Source organism: Perca fluviatilis, chromosome 3 (genome assembly GCF_010015445.1).
Source record: "Perca fluviatilis chromosome 3, GENO_Pfluv_1.0, whole genome shotgun sequence".
Lineage (NCBI taxonomy): Eukaryota > Metazoa > Chordata > Actinopteri > Perciformes > Percidae > Perca > Perca fluviatilis.
In genome coordinates, this window is record NC_053114.1 from 20,150,932 (window position 1) to 20,174,750 (window position 23,819).

The window sequence follows — 23,819 nt, forward strand, 5'->3', positions numbered from 1 at the left end:
CTGGGCCAGGAATGGCTGCACACAGCTCTCGCCCCTGATGTGACAAGCAAACATGGAGCTGGCTAAGCCATAATGGCAGCCAGATAACAACGACAATAGTGCTTCCACTGGCTGGCTAAATTCTGCCGCTCAGCACTTCACACTACCCAGGTCGGGCTTCCGTGGGAGATTGGTGCTCATACGGAGCTCATACCGATGATCAGCGCATCATGAAGGGAGAGTGTGTGTATAGGGAATGGAGAGTGCTACAGTGCAAACAGAGCATTAGTTAGCTCCATGGTTAGCTCACACTGGGTGGACCTGGCTTCTGCGGCAGAGTGGTGCTTATTAGGAGTATAGTTAACCATCCCGACCGGGACGTCGGCGTTATCAGCGGCTAAACTCTGTATGAACCCTGATCTCCCACAGAAGCCAGGCCAGGTTAGCGTGCAGTGCAGAGCTGTGGCAAGTTTGACGCCAATGGGAGGGACTCGCATGCAGACATGCACACATGAAGACCAGTCAGGCTAACAAAGTCAAGAACAGGGAAGGTCAGATTACAACACACACAGAGGAAGAGACTTCATTCTCTGTTCAGGGCGACATTACAATATCTTTACATAGCAAATATTTGTTTACTGCTATATTGATGTTTTGAATGTCAAATACAGACCCTTTAACTGTTAGCAGGACATCATTTGTCAATGCCTTCCAAAAATGGTACAAATCACTCTTAAAAAATAAATCTGTTCTACAATGGGACAATGCTTTAGTTAAGATTTGTTTAGGTTTGACTTGGTTAGGTTTAGGGAAAGATCATAGTTTGAGCTACAATAAGTACTCAGTTAAATTGGGATCGTTGTCGTCATGGTTACACTAATAAACGCATGGTTAAGGTTAGGGAAAAATCGTGTTCAATGTTAACTGTGGGTGACCAAACTGTTCACCCCGACCTCCTTCATACATGGACTTTGTCGCTCTATAACGTCACCTTACTTCGTCTTTTGCTCCTGTTAAAATTGCTTTGGCCACTACAGGCCTTTTTTTTTTTTTTTTTTTTCATTTTTGGGGGGGATGGGCATTTTAGTCCTTTATTTTAATAGGACAGCTGCAGACATGAAAAGGGAGAGAGAGGGGAATGACATGCAGCAAAGGGCCCCAGGTCAGAGTCCAACCCGCGGCCGCCGCCTCAGGAGTGAACCTCTATATATGGGCGTGCGCTTTACCAGGTGAGCTGCCCAGGCCTTTGTGACTTGAACATGAACATGTGTTGTTTTGGGGTACTTGCTGAATTGAGTGATGCGGTCGCTTGTCTTGGGAGGACAGTCTCTACAATACTGTTCTCACCAGAAAACCAACTGCATAAGATGTTTGTTGCAATTTTTTGACTTAGGAACGAGGCTGTGATGGATGGTTTGGACAACAAAGTGGGGAAGATTTGATTCATGTCCCATCTACTACCATGCAACCAGATAGAAAAACAAAATGTTCCCTGATACTAAAGGCCCTGACTAGGCATCCAGCGATTAACCGATTTCACAATTAACCACACTTAAGCTCCGTTACACCGAGTGTTAACTGACTGCACGCTATGTGTAGCAGTGTGTGCACTTCTTATTAAACCTCCTTAACATAAACGTTGCGTGCGCACACACATGAAATCAGTGAGCGAGCTGACGATAGTGCTACGTTCGTACGAGTCAAAACTCTGCAACAGCTCAATCATGTCACTGACGTTACCACTTAACGTTACTTACTTACTCCTCTTCATCCCCTATGGGACATAAGGCTGCAAAGAAATTTTCTCCATTGCACTTCATCCTTGGCAACATGCTGCACATCTCCCTGTGACAGATGCATCTTGGCTAGCAGCTCCTCCAACTATTAAACACACCAGCTAGCAGGGCCGTTTTCTAACCCAAAAAGGGCCAACTTCTTCTTAAGAAGGACAGCACTGTCTTGTTTTGTGGTGTGACTGATTCACCTCTAGTCTCTATTTAGAGACAGACTGCAGAAGAAATAAAATAGTAAATAGTCTGTGACACCCTAAGCGAGTTCTTGACTATTAAGAGATTTTTGTCTGCAGGGCTGTACCGGATTTTTTACAGAGAAAGAAATAACCTAGCCTTTTGGTGACGATCACATTGAAAAAGAAAATAGTATTAAAGTTTCTGTCAATCATGGGTCCATGTGAAGCATCAGGACCCATTGTTGGTGAGATGAACCAGAAATATTGACCGAACTGCTTGAGATGTCTGACATATTGGTCCTTTCTTTAATTAACCTATTTTATCTGCTTTTGTACCCAACTGTTTTAACTGCTCTTTATTCGCGTATCTATCAGTTCTTTAAATTCTTATACTGCACTGTAAAATTTATTCTTGTCTTTTAAATTGTTTTAAATTGTTTTCTAACTGATCTTTCATGTTTTATGTAAAGCACTTTGAATTGCCCTGTTGCTGAAATGTGCTGTATAAATAAAGCTGCCTTGCCTTGCCTCTAATCTTTTCAGATTAATTTAAATAAAAAGGTTGATGATTGATAATATAATCATTTTCAAAACATTCAAAACTGTTACTGTATTATTTTTGTTTAAAAGGCAGCAATAAATAACACATTAAAATCTAGAGTGTTCATGTGATTTCGTATTAGTAGTGAAATTAGTTAATGCATAATAACCATGATAATCATGAAACCGTGATTATTCTTCAGACTATAATCATAATTGTTGCATCCCTAGCCCTGACACACCAAGCCGATGGCCAGGAACTAGTGGCGCCTTCATCTTGGCCAAAAATGGGCACTGGAACACACCACACAGACTTACAGCCGATGGCCAAACACCACATACACCATATTTCCTGTGTGAGAGGAAATACCTCTCCATACCAGCAGGCGGTAGTAATCTATACTAATCTAACTAAACTAAGATAGCTTGCTTGCTGGGGGGCTAATTGTTTAAAGGTGCAGAGAGAGGGAGGTCTTAAGGTCTTTAAATAAAATTTCATTTTGTAAAGATCTTTAAAAAGACATGCTATTGTTTAATATATATATATATATATATATATATATATATATATATATATATATATATATACCTACACAAGTAGCTATGTATATCCCGTTATCCACGTTGGCTTTTTTTGTTTTGAAATAGGTTTATTGCAGATCAACATCTGGTACGGACTGAAATGGATCATACAAGCAACATTATTTTTCTATTTTCTTAATCATACAATAACAACAATACAGCAGCAACAATTGTAATTATTTGGCGGATTCGAAATACATCAATGGTGAGGCACAGTAGCAAAATGCAAGACCTATGTTAAGAGACTAAAGCGCAAACCAGGATTCAAAACAGGATTGAAAAATTATTTTTGCAACTACCATTATTACAGTATTAATATATGTGACCCCTCATCCCACACCTTCTTCCCTCAGTCCCCGTAAATGTTTCCAAACTGGTCCCCATGCCCTATCAAACACACTCCCTGCATTCATAAATCTAAGCTTCTCCAGATGGAGGACATGTTATTCCATCGTTCAAACCTATGTGTTTATTAGAAGAAATATTCAAATGTCATTTTTGGCCAGTTTTGACAGCTCTTATGTGTATTGGACTGATCAGATGAGATGAAAAATGAGAGGAGCCTTGTGCGTGCTATCACAGTCGCTTGTTTCCTTTCCTCACTACCGTTTTCAAGCTCAACAGCCAATCAGATGGACTGGCACCTAAGGATCACCAATTATGAGTCCCCCTTCTACTTCAATTACAAATTTTGCCTTATTTTAGTAATGCAAATAAACAATTTTATTCTTATTTTTGATCTTTTGAGCATGTATAATCCCTTAAAACTTTTTCATAGCTCATGCAAGCCCACAGGGGTGGCCCAAACCACTACTGTTTTACACCATCAGCATCACACAATAGCTGAAGTCTGCACACTTCATTTCATTGTTTATCGTATGTTGTGTTTGTGATATTTAGTCACGATGAGTAATGTGAGTCAGTCTCTTTGAACCTGATCTTCATCACCCACTTTAGGAGCCAAAATCAGCCTCTGTTGATATCCAATAAGGCTTATGTTACTACCTCAGCACAAAGCAAAACAATGTCATTATAATGGCAAAATAATGTGTTTTACACATCATTTTGTGGATTGCTATAGAGTGGGTATTGTAGTTCTTACATAATGCTATTAAGGTGTTACTCGAGTTAAATACTTTGTGGAATTGGCCAACGTTTGCACTATTTATTGCCATCAGCAAAAAAGGGAAAATGCTGCGATTGCAGTAGCCAATGTTTATATATTTTTGCACTGCCTTAATGTTGTGTTAATTGGTCTGAATCATACAACAGTAGCCTGCCCAGCTTCAAAAAAAGAATGTTCCTGTGACATTTCAAGTGTATAATGATTAACTGAAAGCTAATACAAAAGGGAGAAATAACCTGGAGGCCAGACCGATAGAACGACTCAGCCCATGTTAACCACAGCATTCGAGAAGGTGAAATCCCTGCGGACCCCGGACAGTGTAACTTACAGGCTGGTAGCATGCAGCTAAGTCAAAGGGTAACGTTAGCTTACCGGTAACATGCAGGTTGACTAATCCAGAAACAGTGGCCACTGCCGGAGCACATTTTGCCTTTGAGTGAGTTATGTAAACAAACAACACAGCATGTGTGGTCCTACAGGGACGTGGTGCCTTCATGTACCTTGCTAATGGTGGGAAAATTTCTGCTCATTTTTATACAGAAATTTATCTGTTTACCTGGCTCAAAATACAAACAACATCGGTCAAATGAAAATTCTACGGTATCGGTGTATCCCTAATACTTTGTATGAATTTTCGGTCTCTCCAGGATTTTGCAGCCTTTTTGGGGATTGTTGCGGGCCTAAATGCCTGATTTTGCAGGAGCTTTTGTAAAAAATTTCAATAAAGTGAATTACCATTTCATCTCCAGGTTCTCCTGTGAGTGTGTGTGTGTGTGTCGCGGGGAGAACTGAGCAGCAGCCCATCCCGCCTGGCAAAGCGCAGATGGGATTGAAACAGCAGCAGCTTTTAGTGACTGTAGAGTGACAAATCGTAACTGAATGTAGTAATGTAATAGAATTGTTTTATGTCTAGTCTTTCGCTGTACATTTTGTCGGTAAATGTGAGATGTTTGAGTCACACACGTCTCATCGTCATTCCAGAAACAAGGAAATGGATTTGGCCTTGTACGTGTGTTACGTCCAACACATCTCACTCCCAACTCGCCAAGTAGTGACGCTTGGTCAGTAGCTCTCAGCGTCAGATACCGATGCAAAAGTCTGGCACGTGGGATTGCTGTGATTGGTGGAAGTCGTGGGAAGCTCTGGTGATTGGATGAATTTACGGTGAAGTTGCAGAGATTGGACTAAATTGTGAGGTCACACTGAATTCACAGAGATTGGTTGAATTTGCTTGAATTGGGAGATTGCGAATTCCTGGACGGGCTGAATTTTACCCTTTTTCATTGTAGAAAGAGACATGTTTATTCACTGCATTGCACAAAGACCATCCAGTGGGAGTATCCAACTACGATTATCAAAATAAATGCCAGAAATTATCCCCAAATCCAAAAAATTCCTTTTTAAAAGATATTGTTACCTATGCTTGTGAGTTGTTTGCTTTTTTCCTGCTTCAACTCTCACCCACAGATAGGCACACATATTGAGGATCTCGTATCAACTTACAGTAGGCAGACACAATAAGACATTTTTAATTGCAATCTTATGCAAGAGCCATGCAATAAATACTGTTTTTGTGGTTTATAAAATTGCATGTCAATGTGTCAGAGAGGTGTTGATTCAACTGTGTAGTTAATAAGTATAATTGATTGATAATTTGGGACTGATTCAGGAAACATAAAAAATGATGCGACAGGAAAAAGTGACAAATGAACAAGGTATGAACTCAATAAAGAAAATGCCCAAACTGTTCATTAAAAGCTAATTTACACCACAAAAGAAAATTAGCTGGGTCATTCATGGTCTACCAGGCAATTCAGTGACAAAGAAGACAGAGCAACCCTTTGAAAACAGGCCTGTTTTAAATGTCTTAATTAAGAGTAAAAAAAGACCTTTGGAATCTCTTACACTCTCAGACATCATCTATTTGACCAATGCATTCCAAGAGTATTTGGTGATGAATGTCGTATGCACTCACTTTAACTCAACTTTCCTTACATAGACACAGAAATAGGGTAAATCACTGGACCAGAAGTGAGATTTACTAATTTTGTAAAAATCCAGAACTAAATGGGATCTCATATGAGTATCATATAATACTGACATTGACACATTCTTTGTCATAAGGCCACTGCATTGGGGTTGATTTAAACATGTCTTCAATGTTTGTAAGAACATTCAGTGGCTTGTCACCACCATGGACTAATGCTTTGCTTCCAGAATCCAAAGCCAAGGCAACACCCAGGGAGGCAGCTCTTAACGTTCAGTGGCCCAAGTATGAGTTGATTAGATTCTGGTAGTGGTCCAGATCTTGTTTTACAAAATTTAATGATTAGCCACACTATCTTCTTGCTGAGAGTTTACATCTTGCTCAGCCATGCACCCGTAAACCATGAAATTAAATTTTAGCTTTCCCTTTTCCTGGAACATAGCTTTTATTCTTCTCTGTACCAGGATGTTTTAGACAAGCTAAGCAATGAAGCTAAAGTTTCTACAGATCCAACACTGTCAATTTTACAGCATTTACAAAATTGACCCTTTGCTAACCACTGTAACTGCTTATCAAGCTTCCCAATCTAGCATATCATGTATGCAGTTTACTATGATAAGAGCTGCAAATTTACCATTTGAAAATCATAGTAATTTCCATAATGGACTACTTCAAGACTGTCCTCACCCAGAAATTGGCCATATAGGTTTATTGAGCAAGCAGATAGCAAACAAGGAAATAAGGTGACAAAGTGTTAGAGCGCCAAACTCCTCGTAAGGAAGTAGGTCCGGTCAAGCAAATACAGGACTTAGGAGACCGGTTTTCATTTCCCATGTGAAACAAAAAGTCAATGGTCACTTTTTTAAATGAATTGACTTTTACGGACGCCCGTGACGTAGTTACATTCACATTTTAGTAGTTTTAGGTGACAAATTTTAAGCTATTCCCTGATGTTTTCCTAACCCTAAGTATTTTTGTTGCCTAAACTTAACTAGTTCCAATAACTACTACATTGTGAACTACATGTTTAAAACTGCAACCATTATGTAAATAGAACGGTTCTGTGATTAAAACTGTAACAGTAACGTGTTCAAATGGTCACCACGCTGCCTTTAATAAAACGGCCATATATGTTGTTATAATAGGAGTCAATGGCAATCCACCTTCTCTGTTGTTTGGGTATGATGATGTGTTGACTATTTTACACCTCCTAATATAGAGTTAAAAAAGTTTAAAACATTGCATCTGGGCATAAAATAAATGATTCTGGGGTTTTGGAGAATCATCAAATATAGACATTCATGTCTGAAATAGGGTTGGGTAATTTTTAAATAATGAGTTCTTAATTTCAGACAGTACTTTTAATTAGTGACTATGCCATCTGAAATGGTCACTGTCAGTATTTTATCAGCTTAAACTCCCTAGCTGTCTCCGGCTGAATTTTCTATGTCTCTAGCTGACTGAAACCAGCAAGGGACTTAACAATTCACTTCCTGGTTACATGTATGATGAAATGCTAAAGCAGTGTTGTGTAATGAAAAATTACTAAAAGACAAGACAAAAAAAGCATAAAATGCTAAGCTGTGATTGGATAATTGCTGTTTCAGGGATGGGATTTAGTGAATGGTCAATTATGGATTTGTGATGTTTTTAGGGAACAAAGACACCAAGTAATGCAGGAACCTAAGTGATAAAGACAAAAATCAAAGATAGTTGACCTCCACTCAATTGTGAATCTGTCTGCATCATTAAGACATGTCTTACTAAGCAGTCTGAAAGATGTTTAGGGTTACATTAGGAGAGGGGGATGTTGACATTTAAAGATAGAAACACACCATAAACTTGTCTGGTTAAAGCACAACTGAAATTCAATCAGATTAACTCAGAACAGTCGGTTTTTTGAGAAATGTTTCAGTCGTCAAGATAAGCTGGCGACTGAAGGCCACACTTTGAAGCAGTTTGGCCCACAGGCTTTCATCTTCACCTGACTAGTGATTTATCATTGCCTCACAGACGAGAAGGCAGTACCCCTCCCTCAAGGTAACAAAGAAAACACATAGAAACTTGCAACTGTAGGTTAGCAGGATATATTAGTATGTATGTATGTATGTGTGTGTGTGTGTGTGTGTGTGTGTGTGTGTGTGTATATGTGTATATATATATATATATATATATACACACACACACACACAGTACAGGCCAAAAGTTTGGACACACCTTCTCATTCAATGCGTTTCCTTTATATTTTCATGACTGTTTACATTGTAGATTCTCACCGAAAGCATCAAAACTATGAATGAACACATATGGAATTATGTACTTAACAAAAAAGTGTGAAATAACTGAAAACATGTCTTACATTTTAGATTCTTCAAAGTAGCCACCCTTTGCTTTTTTATTAATAAGGGAAATAATTCCACTAATTAACCCTGACAAAGCACACCAGTGAAGTGAAAACCATTTCAGGTGACTACCTCATGAAGCTCATTGAGAGAACACCAAGGGTTTGCAGAGTTATCAAAAAAAAGCAAAGGGTGGCTACTTTGAAGAATCTAAAATATAAGACATGTTTTCAGTTATTTCACACTTTTTTGTTAAGTACATAATTCCATATGTGTTCATTCATAGTTTTGATGCCTTCAGTGAGAATCTACAATGTAAATAGTCATGAAAATAAAGAAACACATTGAATGAGAAGGTGTGTCCAAACTTTTGGCCTGTACTGTATATATATATTAGAGTCCGGATCGGGCCGAATTTTTCTGTCCGAGGCCGGCCCGCGTCCTACAGAGCCGTGACCGAACCCGGCCCAAGCCCGACAGGTATTAAGAAATTTGTGTCCGAGCCCGACCCGAGCCCGACACAGTTAAAATCTCATTTTTTCCCCTCTCATACTAATGACACATGTAGGCTACGTTTGTTTGTGTGGAAAGCCCGCTTTTGTTAAGCAACTGTAGGAAGGCATTCGGAAATGTCAACAGATGAGCGCATCAGCGCACACGGGGCGACAAGCGCACGTTAATAAGCTGTTGCCTTATCGCGCTGATGTGACCGAGCCCGACCCGACCCCGACCATAATTTCTAAATATCTGTCCGAACCCGGCCCGGCCCGTCGGGTACCGTCGGGACCCGTCGGCCTCGGGTCGGGTATCCATGCCTTAATATATATACACACACACACACATACATACATACACACACATACATACATAAATAAATAAATAAATAGTGCTTAGAATAGGGTATTTGGAATGTTTTGACAGCACCTCTAGGGGGTCCAGGGGGCATGCATTTTTTACAATTTTACCAGGATATATATTTTTTTTAACAGAATGAGCTGCAATCATGACTGAATTTTTTCCATTGTTTGCTATAAACTTTGCAAAACAACAGATGCGTACCCTTGCCTCTGAAATATGAATTAATCTTAAATAACAATAAATAAAAAAACTTCCATATTAAGGAACAGCTTGATTATTGGCTACATGGTCAAATTTAAATGATTTATTTAAAATGCAATAACAATAAGGACAACTTGTTTAACCAGTCAATTGCTGTTAAAGGGAGACACCCCAGGTGAGTTAGGACATAAATTAAGTGATATCACCATAAAACTTCCCCAGTTGATTACTTACATTAAGACAAATATATTTTGTATAACAAGTTTTCTGAAATGATGTTTAAATATGAAAATTATGCCTTATCTTGCTAAATATGTGCTAATTTGCATACATTTCCAGGAAAAAAAAAGTCAAGAGTGGCCAAAGCTTTATGAACCGTACTCAGGTGTTCCGATTTGACAAAGCAGGCAAGAAAGTTGGTGAAGACTTGCAGTTAATTGTCATACAGTTTATGGACGAGTGTATGGCTGCTCTGTGAAGAAGATAACATGAAGTTGGGGTTTAATTAACATGGCTTCATTTAATTTTCCGGAGCCAACCATTAGAGGCTTTTTAACCGTTTTTATAATCATAATCAAATTCTCAGAATTTATAAACGGACGTCAACATTGCACATAGTTCTGATGCTGTGGACGCTAGTATTAACCCAGCCACATTATTCTGAGTCTGAACTGAAACATTACACAGGGTGTGATTTGTGAATGCACAACAAAACATGCAAGAATTAAATCCCTCTTTTAATACCATAGATATAGTGCCACTTGGCCATGCCAAAACACTTAATTATGCGCTCCAATTTTCAATGTAAAATAATCTCAAAATAAAATAGCACAACAGTGTCAACATAAAACACAGTGCTCTCAAACCAGAGAGCGGAGTTCACTTTGCGGCGAAAAATACATTCCAGGAAACACTCGTTTGCTCCTCAGGAGTGTTTAAATCCAAACCACGATCTTTTTCTCTAACCTTAATTAGTATCGCCTCATTACGCTCACTTTTACAACAAACAAGGCGGACCTCAAAAGTAGCGTTCATTGCCATAGTAGAAAATCGGTTCAAAGTTCGACTTGTAGTGAAAGGTTGAAAATTTGGAGGGAATGAGAAGACGATGGAGACAGCGTAGACATCCTGAAGCTGATTGCCCAATACTCTAAACGTCACATCAAAGATATTTTATTGCGAAGTCCACGACATTAAACCTGTTTCTGTCTGGGAAATGTTGGTTGGCTGGCTGGCTGGCTGGCTTGGCACCCCCCTACCCAAAAATTCAAAACTCTTCGGATCTACACGATTCACATGGATGACATATTATGATTCAAAATGGCGAATATCGCCGAAAGGTGACAAGTTTGCAGGTATCAGGTATTCAGCTTTTCTTTGCAAAGTTGGCACATCAGTGTCTACCCAAAAACTTGTTGCATTTATACATCAGGGGATGTGGTTATTAATGATTGTTCTCCAGTAGGGCTGCAACTAACAATTATTTTAATAATCGATTAATCTGTCGATTATTTTTTCGATTAATCGATGAATCGGATAAAAAAAACAAGTCTTGCAAACTATACCACCCGTTTTACTACTGTTACTAACGAGCTAACGCTAGCCTGTCATGCTTGCGAAGCTGGATAACGAGTAAACCCCACACCAGCACCAGAGCTACTGGAGGGACGTTACGTTCCTCACTTCAGAACGGAACAAAAGTAGGATTGTGTAGTGACTTCACTCTGCTGTTGAACTACCTTCCTCCTCATCAAGGACTCCAACATGTTTATGTTTTAGGTGCTGACTCATCACCGTGGTGCGCCCGTGCCATGACATGTCGCTTTTGCTTATCTTGCAATTAACACGTTTTCGATTTATTTAGTGTGAAATGCTCCCACACCTTGGATGACCTGGGTCGTACTGATTTCTCTGCCTCCGCTGTGTGTTTCAGAACAACGTTATTGGTCTCTCCGGAGTTCCTCTACCCCTGCTCTGCTCTTTTTTTTCTTTTCTTTCGCTCCGCGCTGCTGCGCTCTGCTGCGCTCTGCTGCGCTCTGTGCTTCACTAAAAAAAATGTTATGTCCGCGACTGAGTAGCGTAATAGTTGCGCGACACAACGAATCGATAATGAAATTCGTTGCCAACTTTTTTAATAATCGAATTTTATCGATTCGTTGTTGCAGCCCTATTCTCCAGTAACATTGTTTGCAAAACACATACACAACTACACAGATGTATAGTATCTTGTGTTTTGCTGCCACATAAATTCCTTTGATTAGAGTAGAACATGTGAAACAGTCCATCACATTGGGTGAGATATTGCAACCAAAATGGCAAGTGTGGTATATTCCTCTCGCCTTATTAAACTAAAAAAACAGAGTAAACAGAGTTGCATGCCCTAGCATGACCCATGCACGATGTGAAGCTGTTCTCAGAGATAAAAAAAATGCAGTCATGAAGTTGTTTCAGAATAAACTACACTCACCATGCTGATTGCAGTGAAGAAATGTCATCCAGCATAACTAATAATGGCAGTGGGTGTCAAAGAACAAAGAAAATGTGTGAGATTATTGATGTGTAGACCATAAATAGATGACACAAGGAGGAGGAGGAGCAGATGACATTTTAATACACACTGTGTCGGGAAAGAAAAAAAACAAGAGGGTTTTAAGGGAAAGAATAAAGTCACTCATCAACACACTATATTTGATGCATAGGAAATTAAAAAGGGATTGTAAAAGCTATTAACCAAGAGGTAGGCCTTTATATTTGACCTGAAATCCAAAATATTTGACCTGGACATATGGAGATGTAGTTTGTCACTGAGGAGAAGGACAGGATGAGAACTGAGAAGATGAAGAGTAACAGCAGAGTCTGACCATGTGTAATCCAGTGTCTACAATGAACAAGATCTGCTTCATGCATGGTGTCTGTAAAACTTAACTCTGTGAGGAGGACTGAAGTCAAAGATGAAAGTGAGGAGAAGGAGGTCAAGACAAAAGTTGAAATGCATCCATCAATCAGTGCCCTAGCTTTTAATCTTGCAACGTGCAAAATATGAACAGGTCATTTTCCTCAAATCACTTTGATCTCTCTCTCTCTCTCTCTCTCTCTCTGTATCAAAGTGATTCAAAGAAAATGGCCTATAAATACAGTAAAAGAAAAAAACATGTACATCAAGAACCTCACATAGGGGATCTTTAGAAAACAGCATGTTTTCCAAAGAGTTAAGATGTTTCTATCAAATTCCAACATTAAATAGATTAAAGATTCCACATCTGTGAAGACAGTTAGAAAGAAATATATGAACGCAAATTACACCAACATCTGAAAAAAGATGTATACTTTGAAACAAAAGATTAGATTATGTTAGCACTGAGCACTTAATGTTTTGGGAGATTTAGCCTAGCTTGGTTATGGCTCTATTACTGATAAGAACTTTGAATATGCTTTTAGTTTTTTAATCATTTTACTCATATGCAAAATACATACGGATGTCTTGATTAAAACTCCATCTAAAGAATTACAAAAAACATGCACTCAGTTTAGCAATTAGTTTGAACCGGTTATCAGTCTGGATTGTTAAACTGAGTGCATGGTTTATTAATGTATATGCTTGGTTTAGCAATCCTTGTACATATTTCCACACCAATATTTCCTTCAACCATGGTGCTCTATAGTAGCAATATTCCATGATCAAATGCTACATTCAAATGACAGTATTGACTGCAGACAACTGCTATGAATTTCAACTCAGACACAAGAAAACATGCTCAATGTCTTGGCACACACACACAAAATTTCAAATTACATTAACCTCTCTTAATCCTTGCCCTTCGTCGCTCTCTTGTCTCGCATTTGGGGAGATTTTGACTGCATCCTCCTTCCCCCCTCTTTCCCCCCTCTTTCGCCCTGCTCTTCCTTACTCCTTGTCTCCTAATTAATATCCAATAAACTCCATGACGACTATGAATGGTCTTCTAGTGCAGTGGTTCCCAACCTAGGGTCCGGGCACCCCTTAGGGGGGCGGCAAAGATCACAGGGGGTGCGCAAGTCTTTATCTGGTTTGAGGTTGAGGTAAAAAGAAAATATTTGCACATGTTAAACAAATTATGATAATACACTAGAATATATAATGTATACAAAAGTCGGTAGAAAAACTACACAGCAGTGGCTGCAGCTGCTCTACTACTAGCTACTGTATACAACTCAACTGAGTTGGTGTAAAGCAGAGGAAAAGACACAAAAGAGACAGTGGGAGGAAGACAAAAAAAAGAGTAGAGGGCTAAAAGCTACATGTGTATGGGTGTTTGTGTGTGCAACACGGTGGCATCCAGGTATAGCACACAATAAGCCTGTGTGGAATGTGACTGCCCACTAGTGTTGGAGAAGGAGTTGTTGAGGCACGAAAGTACAGAGCCCTGTAGGTATTGATAGTCAGACGTGTAAGCATATCACAAACACATCTTGAAATATATCTAACTAAAAACCTGGGAAACCACCAACCGTAAGCACATACTTATGTATTGCAAGTATGTAAACATATTTGAAGCTTGAAGGAAAAGTGAATTAGGTGGATGACAATGCATGTCATCACATTAATTATTTACATCTTTTTGGTTAGTTTAAATACAAATCCCAAAATGTTAATTAAAGGGGTGATAGAATGATTATATAGGGTATTTCACACTGTTCCTTATGGTCTCCTAATGGGGTATGTAACATTGGTTGGGCTGAAAATGGCCTGGTTGATATTTTATGGGCCCTTATGCATCCCTGTGTTTTGGCCCTATTTGTAACAAGAGCTTTTCTTCCAAATATGGTATGGTCATGAATATTTAGATGAGCTGCGCAGTGATTGGTTGAGCGACTTGCTACATAACGTTAGAGACAGGCGCGCTGATTGGTTGAGCGAATCCCCAATACACATACATTAGAGAAGCGACAGAATCTCATGTTCCAGACACTGCAATGTTTCATTACCAAATTCACTTCTGAGACTTTTTTAAGCGAGAAATCAACTATATAAAGCTCAAATATGGGCCGTTTTACAAAAATTGATGGCTAATTGCAAATTTGGTAAGACTGGTCGGACTTTAGGAGCTCCACACAGTCTGGACACGACAGCCTGCTGGGCTCCATACCCAGGGCAAAGTCACCCTTTGTGGATACTGCATACGGGGCTCCGCGCCCGCTGCCGGCATAACTATATCTATAAATAATACATTTACGGTTTTGAATGTCCCAATGTCTTATAAAGCTAACCCGATGTGTCCGATTTGATTTTAAGGCATTTTATGAACGTACGGCGTCTTTGTAGGACGAGCAGCTGCTTGCTATATGTCCCATTCATTACAATGGGGAAATACCGCGACTAGCTAGCTACATTGTCGTCATAACTAAATTATATTTACAGTTTGAATTTCGTCCACGCCACCTATACAACATCATTCCCCAATGTCTTATAAAGCTAACCGTTGTGTCCGATTTGATTTTAAGGCATTTTTATGAACGCGAGGCGTCTTTGTAGGATAAGCAGCTGCTTGCTATATGTCCCATTCATTACAATGGGGAAATACAGCAGCCAGCTAGCTATACTTCGCCATAACTAAATTATATTTACTGTTTGAATTTCGATCACGTACGCATACAACTCATTCCTCAATGTCTTATAAAGCTAACCGTTGTGTCCGATTTGATTTTAAGGCATTTTTATGACGACGCGAGGCATCTTTGTAGGACGAGCAGCTGCCTGCTATATGTCCCATTCATTACAATGGGGAAATACCGCAGCTAGCTAGCTACATTGTCGCCATAACTAAATTATATTTACAGTTTGAATTTCGTCACGCCACTTATACAACATCATTCCCCAATGTCTTATAAAGCTAACCGTTTGTGCCGATTTGATTTTAAGGCATTTTTATGAACAAGGTGTCTTTGTAGGACAAACAGCTGCTTGCTATATGTCCCATTCATTACAATGGGGAAATACCGCAGCTAGCTAGCTACATTGTCGCCATAACTAAATTATATTTACAGTTTGAATTTCGGTCACGCCACTTATACAACATCATTCCCCAATGTCTTATAAAGCTAACCGTTGTGTCCGATTTGATTTTAAGGCATTTTTATGAACCGAGGCGTCTTTGTAGGACGAACAGCTGCTTGCTATATGTCCCATTCATTACATACGTGGGAAATACCGCAGCTTGCTCACTTTCGCATAACTAAAGTATATTTATAGTTTGAATTTTCGTCCCGGCATGAATATTACAGGTTCCTCAAGGTCTTACAAAGCTTAGCTAACACTTGTCCGATTTCCGATTTCAATTGAATGTATTTTTGTGAATGTCAGAGTTAGGAGGAGGCTAGCTAGCTCTCATTGATGGACTCCATCTCACCGCGGATCTATCAATGAGACTTCGCGGACAAGAGGCGTTTATTTCCCGATTGTTTGTTTAAATAACTCAACACACATACCCATTATAAGATTAACTGGAACCTGCGGGCTGTGGTAAAAGATTGCGGGCGGTACAAGCTTCGCTGACACTGCGGTCAGGGCGGCAATGTAGCAACCCAGGCAGCACCAACACCGGCACTAAACTCCGACACACAGTCGGAGAAAATTTGCAATTAGCCATCCATTTTCGTAAAGCGGCCCATATTCGAGCTTTATATGGTTGATTTCTCGCATAAAAAAGTTTCAGAAGTGAATTTTGTAATGGAATAGCAGAGATCTGCGTGACCTAACTAGAATCAGAAGACTACCTGATCTCAGGTCAGTTGTGTAGCCTATGTAAATGTTGGGGCGTGACTGTTCTCTTAAGGTTCCGGATTTTGAGACGCTTACGCAAGCAACTCAGCTTTGTTGGGATTCGCCCGTTTTCAGAGGCAGTTTCAAAATATGAGATTTTCATAGTAAAGGGGTGTCAGGATTTTGAGCTTCTATGTATGTCCTATTTACCCACCAAACTGTCGTTATTCAACTATGACAGGGTAAAATCGGTTTTGCATTCTATCACCCCTTTAAAGCTACAGTTGCTTTTGGCTGTATTTTGCGAGGCAGGTATGGAAAACAGGCTAAATTTGGCCTTTTCGCTCTGCAGTTCTTATGACTTCTCCTGCCTATTCTCTATCTCACAAAAAAAATAAATGTAAGTGTGTATCTGGGTTTTCATAGGATCCATGATCATTTCCATTCCACTATGGAAGTGCATTCGCTCATCATTATAAGGAGAAAATGGCAACGTAAGCCGTCAAGTTCTGATAAACACATGAATACATGAATATATGAGTGGGAGCCGAAGTGAGCAAATGTGTTGTTGAGTGGAGAGGTTTGGGCCTGAGCTGTTTACATTGTGATGAGCAGTAGTGGAGAGCTGCTCTTTTGTGGTTTCTGTTGAAAACTGTGTCTAGACGAAGAGTCTCTTTCAGTGGATACCATTAAAACCTCTCTTCTTCCCAACCTTTGTTTGTATGAACACATTTTATGAAATAAATATGGAAATCTCCTCATTGAGGCGAAAAGCAATCAATATGATAATTTGTGTATTTTCCATTCACCTGCAAGTACAGAAGCAGTGCACTGTGTTTATGTTCCCCACAAGAGTGATTCATTTTAATGTGTCCACTGAAAATAGTTCTCATTGTTTCTGCATTCTGACTGACACAGGACAACACAGACATCCTTTCATTATTTTGAGCTGCATTGCATTTCAGTGCCCAGTGTATTCCAGACAGTATTTGTAATAGGTTCTGTTATAAGGGTTGCACATTTGCCTTGTCAATCTGGCTTCACATTGTAAAACAGCAGCATTTAAAAAATAAATAAAAAACATCACAATGATTTATACCCTCTCATAAAAGCACTGTAAAACCTACAAGGTTAGTCAAGGGCATTCAGCCTTCCTGCCTGGCGCACTGTTCGAGGTGAGAACACTCCTGTCCCTACACACACACACACACACACTCCCCCAACCCCCTTCATATCACATTTCACAAATATCCCATGATGCGAAGACTCTATGACCCTGATGTGCAACGTGTTGGTGTGTGAGAGTGTTGGCAGGTGGGGGTTGGTGGGTAGTGTGGGGAATGCATTCAATGTACCACTGTGTAAGTGTGTCTTAATGCAGCATGTGGTCGTAAATATATAAATGTACATACACACACACGCACACACACACACACACACACACACACACACACACGTCTATCCTGAAACTTCCGAGGTCATTTTTAGGATAAAGAGTATAGTGTAAAACATTGAAACATGCTCTGCCCATATTTGCACGTCAACTCTGCAGTGGAAGTGCCTCCTGGTGACAATGATGTATTACATGTCATTGGGATACATCCCCGCAGAATACTAATGCAAGCATCTGTGCACTGGTGAATTTGTCAAGTTTTGAGAAAAAAAAAAGAGGTTTCCTTGTGTATTTTACTTGAGCGATTTAGGTTTCATGCTATCTGAGACGTTAGATTGGTTGGGTCATATTCATTTCATCTTGTTTTGGAGTAAGGGTTTAAGGTTTAGGGTTTTGTGGATGTGAAAGACTGGAGGAGCCTCCAAAATAATAGTGATACAAAGGCAGGAATTGGATGTTAGAAAGGTTCTGCTGAGCCTGAAATGTATTCTTTCTGTGCTGTGAGCAGCCTCAGAAGGACTCTGGGAGGATTTGTGGTGATGGGAGGTCTTAAACTCCGTCTGACCCTCAAACCCACCTGAGAAGGCTCACTGAGTGTTTTTACATTGGATATGCAACTTGTGGTGTATGTTGTTGATGGTGGTGGGGCATTAATCACAGTGGAGCAATAGAAAGAAGGGAGTGCAGTGAAGGATAAGGGAGGACTGAGATCTGCCAGTCTAGTGATTTGCTGTGCGTGTAAGCTGATGTCAGAACAAGGCACAATTTACGGGGATCATGAGTATCCCTTATTGTCTGCTGCCATCAGCTGAGTGGCCATTAGAGGACTTACAGGGGCCATTCACATTGTAATGATAAACAATGGAATCTATTCATCATTCACAAAAGACAGAGAAAACAAGTAGTAAATATTTCTAGATTGTTTTTGTTCTGACAAAAGTATACTAGTGTTTAAACACCAAATTTAAAACAAAAACAGCATAGCTATAGTCAATATACAAAACAGAGCTGTTTGGTGTAAATCATATCTGTTCATGGTCACAATTTCATATTTTCAAATACTATGAAATAGGCTCGCCAATTAAATAAAATCCTTCATTAAATGCCTCTAGAGATGACTGCTAATCTGCATCCTAAAACCAACGCTCCAGCACACCATATAACATAACAATGCCTTTAAATTTATAAAATGCAGTATTTACGCCTTTAAATTTATAAAATGCAGTATTTATTTTACTCTTTAGCTCACTGCTTAAAACTACAGAACACAACATTGTAAATGTATTTAAATCCCCTTCAGTTTCAACAAGTGCTCCAAACTGAAATCATTTCCCATAATTGTTTGCCATTGCTTTTCAAAACAACCCATAAACTAAAAACTGATGAATATGTTGACCATTTGTGAATGATGGTCAGAAATTAGCTAGTCTCGCTTTGCCAGACCATCCACACGCTGCGGAGCAGAGGAGGGTCTGTCTAGTCCGCATAGCATTCTGGGATGGGAGAAAGACATGCGCTAGTTTATTGGCATTTCTTTAAATCAATCACAATCGCTATAGGCGGCGCTAAGCTCTGCACGGAGCCGCTGTACAATAGTCGTGCGAGAGGATACTCAGATTTGACAGACAGTCTAGCTAGCTGTCTCAATTTACCAGACATCTGAGGAGCAGTCAACCATAGTCCTCATAAATCCACCGGAGTTTAAAATTCCAAAACAAAGAAAGCGGAAGGAAACGGACATCTGCGAAAATACATGCATTCGGCGGAATTTCCTGCAGCTCCGGAGCAATCCCGGAAGTGGAACGTCAAGGATATAGACTAGAAATTAGCTAACAAAGTTTATTTTAGGTTTAACATTCTGATTGCATGATTCCAACATTATTGCAGATATTGGCTATACTCAATTTACTAATTATGATCGTTCATTTATTTCTAAGCCTTTTATTCCATGAGAGAAGGACAACAAGGGATGTTTATATTCAGTGCACATTTCAGCTAACCTGACGTGCCAGGTGGTCTGTTAACACAGAACCATCAGAGAACGCATCATTGGGAACTGTTTGGAAAAGGGCAGGCACTTGTCTACAAAAATGGCACTTAAAACAAATACCTGGCAGGTGATTGGATGAACCATCGGCCTATCACGTCCAATGTTTTGAACAAACGGTTGCGGCTGTCACACACAGACCTAAACCACGCCCGTAGCTGCCAGTAGCTCCTCACCTAATGCTGATTGTTTAGAAATCCTCACTAGGAGCCTGACAAGGTGGATTTTCGTGTGATATTTAATACTGCAATTTTCGCGTGATATCGCGAGAATCCAGCTGCCGTGCAAGGTAACATTTCAAGGACTCAATATGAAAAACTGGGATAGGTAAGCAAGATTTAGTGCATATACACTTAATGGCTACATTGTTGGTATTTTTTGGAGCCTAGCAACAGTTTCCAAATAAACTGTGAATCAGCTCAGCAGTGATACTACCCTTGTTACTTACATATATTACCATTATAGCTGCAGCTTCGTGCAGTTAAACAGCTTGTTGGTAAATGCATAATTAACTTATATCCCTACTCTGCCCCTCTAACACTCAGACCATCCTGCCATTTGGGCTTATGTGAGAAGTATCAAAGTAGCACACAGTGGTATAGATGCTTTGTAGTTTCAGATGATTTGCAGTAATTCACACATAAACTGTACCTACTGTATAGTGTTTATATAATTAGAAAAAAACAACTCAATTCTAGATCAAGTTTCCTGGAGCTTCAACCTATCAAAAGTTAAAGCATTTCAAAGAGCACTCTGAGGTTCTGACTAGGGCTGAAACGATTCCTCGAATAACTCGAATAATTCTAATAATTCGATTACAAAAAGTCCTCGAAGCAAATTTATTTGCGTCGAAGCGTCGTTAAATCAATGTAATTAAGGTTGTATGGCTCACTGTGTGCGCACGGAGAATTATTACTAGCGCACAAGAGGTTGGCGCTTCTGCGGACACAAGCATGGACAGTATATAAACACAAGACTGACGGCCCAGATTACGAATGAAGGAAGACGAAAATAGCGAGGGTCTAAGAAGAGACAGGCGAGAGAAAACGACAGAAAGTTTGGGATCATTTTAAGCTGCAAACATGCTGCTACATCATCTCTGTAACAAACATCCAGTGTACTCATCCATTCCACGGAGCCAACCCGACACAAGGTAATAAATGGCTGCTGCTCTCGCTATTTTACACAACTAGCCTACAGCATGCTACTCTGCTAATAGCGATGTTTTATACAACTAGCCTACAGCATGCTAGTCTGCTAATAGCCATGTTTTACCAACAAGCTAAAATGAAAGCTGTCGGTTTGTAGTCTAACTGTTTATTAGTTTGCTTCTAATCTTTGGAAACTTAGCTGCTGCCGGAGACAAACCGGCTCCTCCCCCCAGCATGGCCACTTAATATGCACGTGAATGACGTCATCATGACGGTGATGTTTGTATTCTTTATTCTTTCTCCTCATTAGGCTTCTGAAAATAGGTCCCCCAGGACAGTGTAGTTGAATAGCCCTGCTGTAAGCTTCGTACAGTCACATTTACCCTCTGGTCAATGAACAGCTCTTTTGCATATCCAGTGTAAAGAGCCAGAGGCAAGAAGGGGAAGGGGGTGAAAAATATTAACATTTGGGCCACCAAAAATGTACTATTGTAATGTATTTTTTTTTTAAGGGTCTTGGAATATGGCAATACAATTTTTTGCTTTTTCTAAAAAAGGAAACCTGTCTTTTGCATATATACAAATGACAGGTTTTTTTTTAGTAAACAGCAATAATAATCATTTACTATTGCTGTTTACTAAGTATTTCTTACTAAGTATTTCTTATCCTATTACTCGATTAATTGATGGAATAATCGGTAGAATACTTGATTACTAAAATAATCGATAGCTGCAGCCCTAATTCTGACTGTCACTCAAGTAGGGAGTTAGCCATCAGTAGTGATGTGGCTTTAGAGCAATCAGTGTGGATTAGAATTTGCTAATTGAACTGGCTCAGATGTCGTCTTTACAGTCTAATTCGGGTCAGCATGCAACCTGCCTGCTTCTGGGCTCCAGGGCATCTGTGGCTAATCAATGCCATGACCTCAGAGAAATGAGACTGTCTTTGCAGCATTTGGCACACACCAAACTGTAGCTTGTATTTTCCTCTTTGTCACTGATGGAGCATTGGGTAAAATAAGACACTGGGAATACTTTGAATTTAGAAATGTATGTCTTTTTTAAAATATAGAAATACACATTTCATGTATGCAGCTAATTAATAATTAAACAGAATGGTAGGGCATGGACTGCTTGTGAGATGCAAAAATAGACAAGATTAAAAATAAAAAATAAACTCTTTGTATAACAAAAGCAGATACCTGTTAAAGGTTTTCAAAAACTTCTCACATTTCAAATTTTCTAAAAATTATAATCAAACATTTGGAGTACAAGAAAAAATGCATTGGTGCAGGAAACAAGTGTGATATTTGATTTTTTTTTTTTACAATATGGAGTATAGAAGCAAACACAATTTGATTAAATGGTTATAATACCAAAACCCTGGCTGCAACCCATGAAAGGCCACCATTTCCATAAAAGGAATAGTAAATCAGGAGCTGGTTGGATGTGTAAGTTAGCTAACCGTCTTATAACCTGGACAACATGGTCTGTGAATTGACTGTGACTATGAGGTTATACTGGCCCAATTTCTTCTTTTCTATGTTAGACTAGTGTACAATCACCATGCACACTAAAATGAATATACATACCCTTTCATGTGTGGCACATATATTTTTGTAGACAAATAGTGGGTGGGGACAGATGTGTCTTCAAGACCAGGTATTCTTTCATGCGATTAAAGGACTGAAAACTGATTTTTTTTTTTTTTTTTTATGAAATAAAAGCACTGAAACAAGAGGTTTGTTTTATTCCAGAGTGACAATAATGTCTTAGAAATTTGCAGCCAATGTAGAAGATGATGATGGGGCAGGTAGAGAGACTAGACTAAATTGATTGTGATTAATAGCAATTGTTTAACTAGGTGGGCATGACAAAATCCAAAGTCCTGAAGTTGTCCCTAAAGATTATATTACAGCTCACAATATGAAAATGTTGGTAAAGAACACCATTGACAAATGCGCTTTCTTTTCTTAGCCTTCTTTGAGTGGGGCTAAAAACATCCAATGGCCATGGCATCATTAAAGGTGCCCTGCCATACAAAACCATTTTTACTTGCATTTTTTGAAATATGTTAGGTCCATATGTGTTTGTGTTATGTTGTGAATTTGAAAATGAACTGCTACGTCCATTGTCAGCTCTAGCCACTGAAAATAAATAAGCGGAGAAATCAGGCCAATTACAAAAGCTGGTCAGTCTGACATCATATTGCCTGAGCTCATTACTATTCATTAGCTCGCCCAATTGGGCTGGGTAAAGGATTCTGACAGCCAGTCTTCCTATAGGCTTTCTATACCACGCTAGAATGGCTTGAAACAAGGTAACCAAGGCATTTTTTCCACAATAAATGTTACAGAGTCCATGGTAGAACTTCCGACATTACCACAAAGTAATGAAATACGTGTGGCAGGGCACCTGTAAAATGTGAAGGGCTTCCCCGCCCTTCTACCGTTTGGAGCATAAGTGTGCTTCAAACTGTAATGGCATTCAACCTGTATATGCCTGTTGGATTATACGATATATTGTGTGCAAAGATTACATTTTTGGCCGAGTATGATACAGAGGAAAGCTCATTTATGGTTCATTCTCTGGGAAGCATGAGTGTGCTCGGTAAATTCCATGGAACCTACTAATTTAATTTCTGTGAACAAGCCACAATTCTGACCTGATGGAAGCACCACAGGAAGCATGCCAGTACAGTACAAACATGAACATGAAATGGATACGGGAACAATAACCAAAATAAAAAAACAGCCAAAGTAAGCATAATGTAAAAATGCTGCAAAATGCAGATTATGTGGTGAGTGTTTTGTCAAAATTTTTTATTTGGTTTTATAGGAGACAGATCTATGAACCCTCTATGTCATTTAGTAGAGACTTCCACTAAGTGGTACCATCTGTCTAA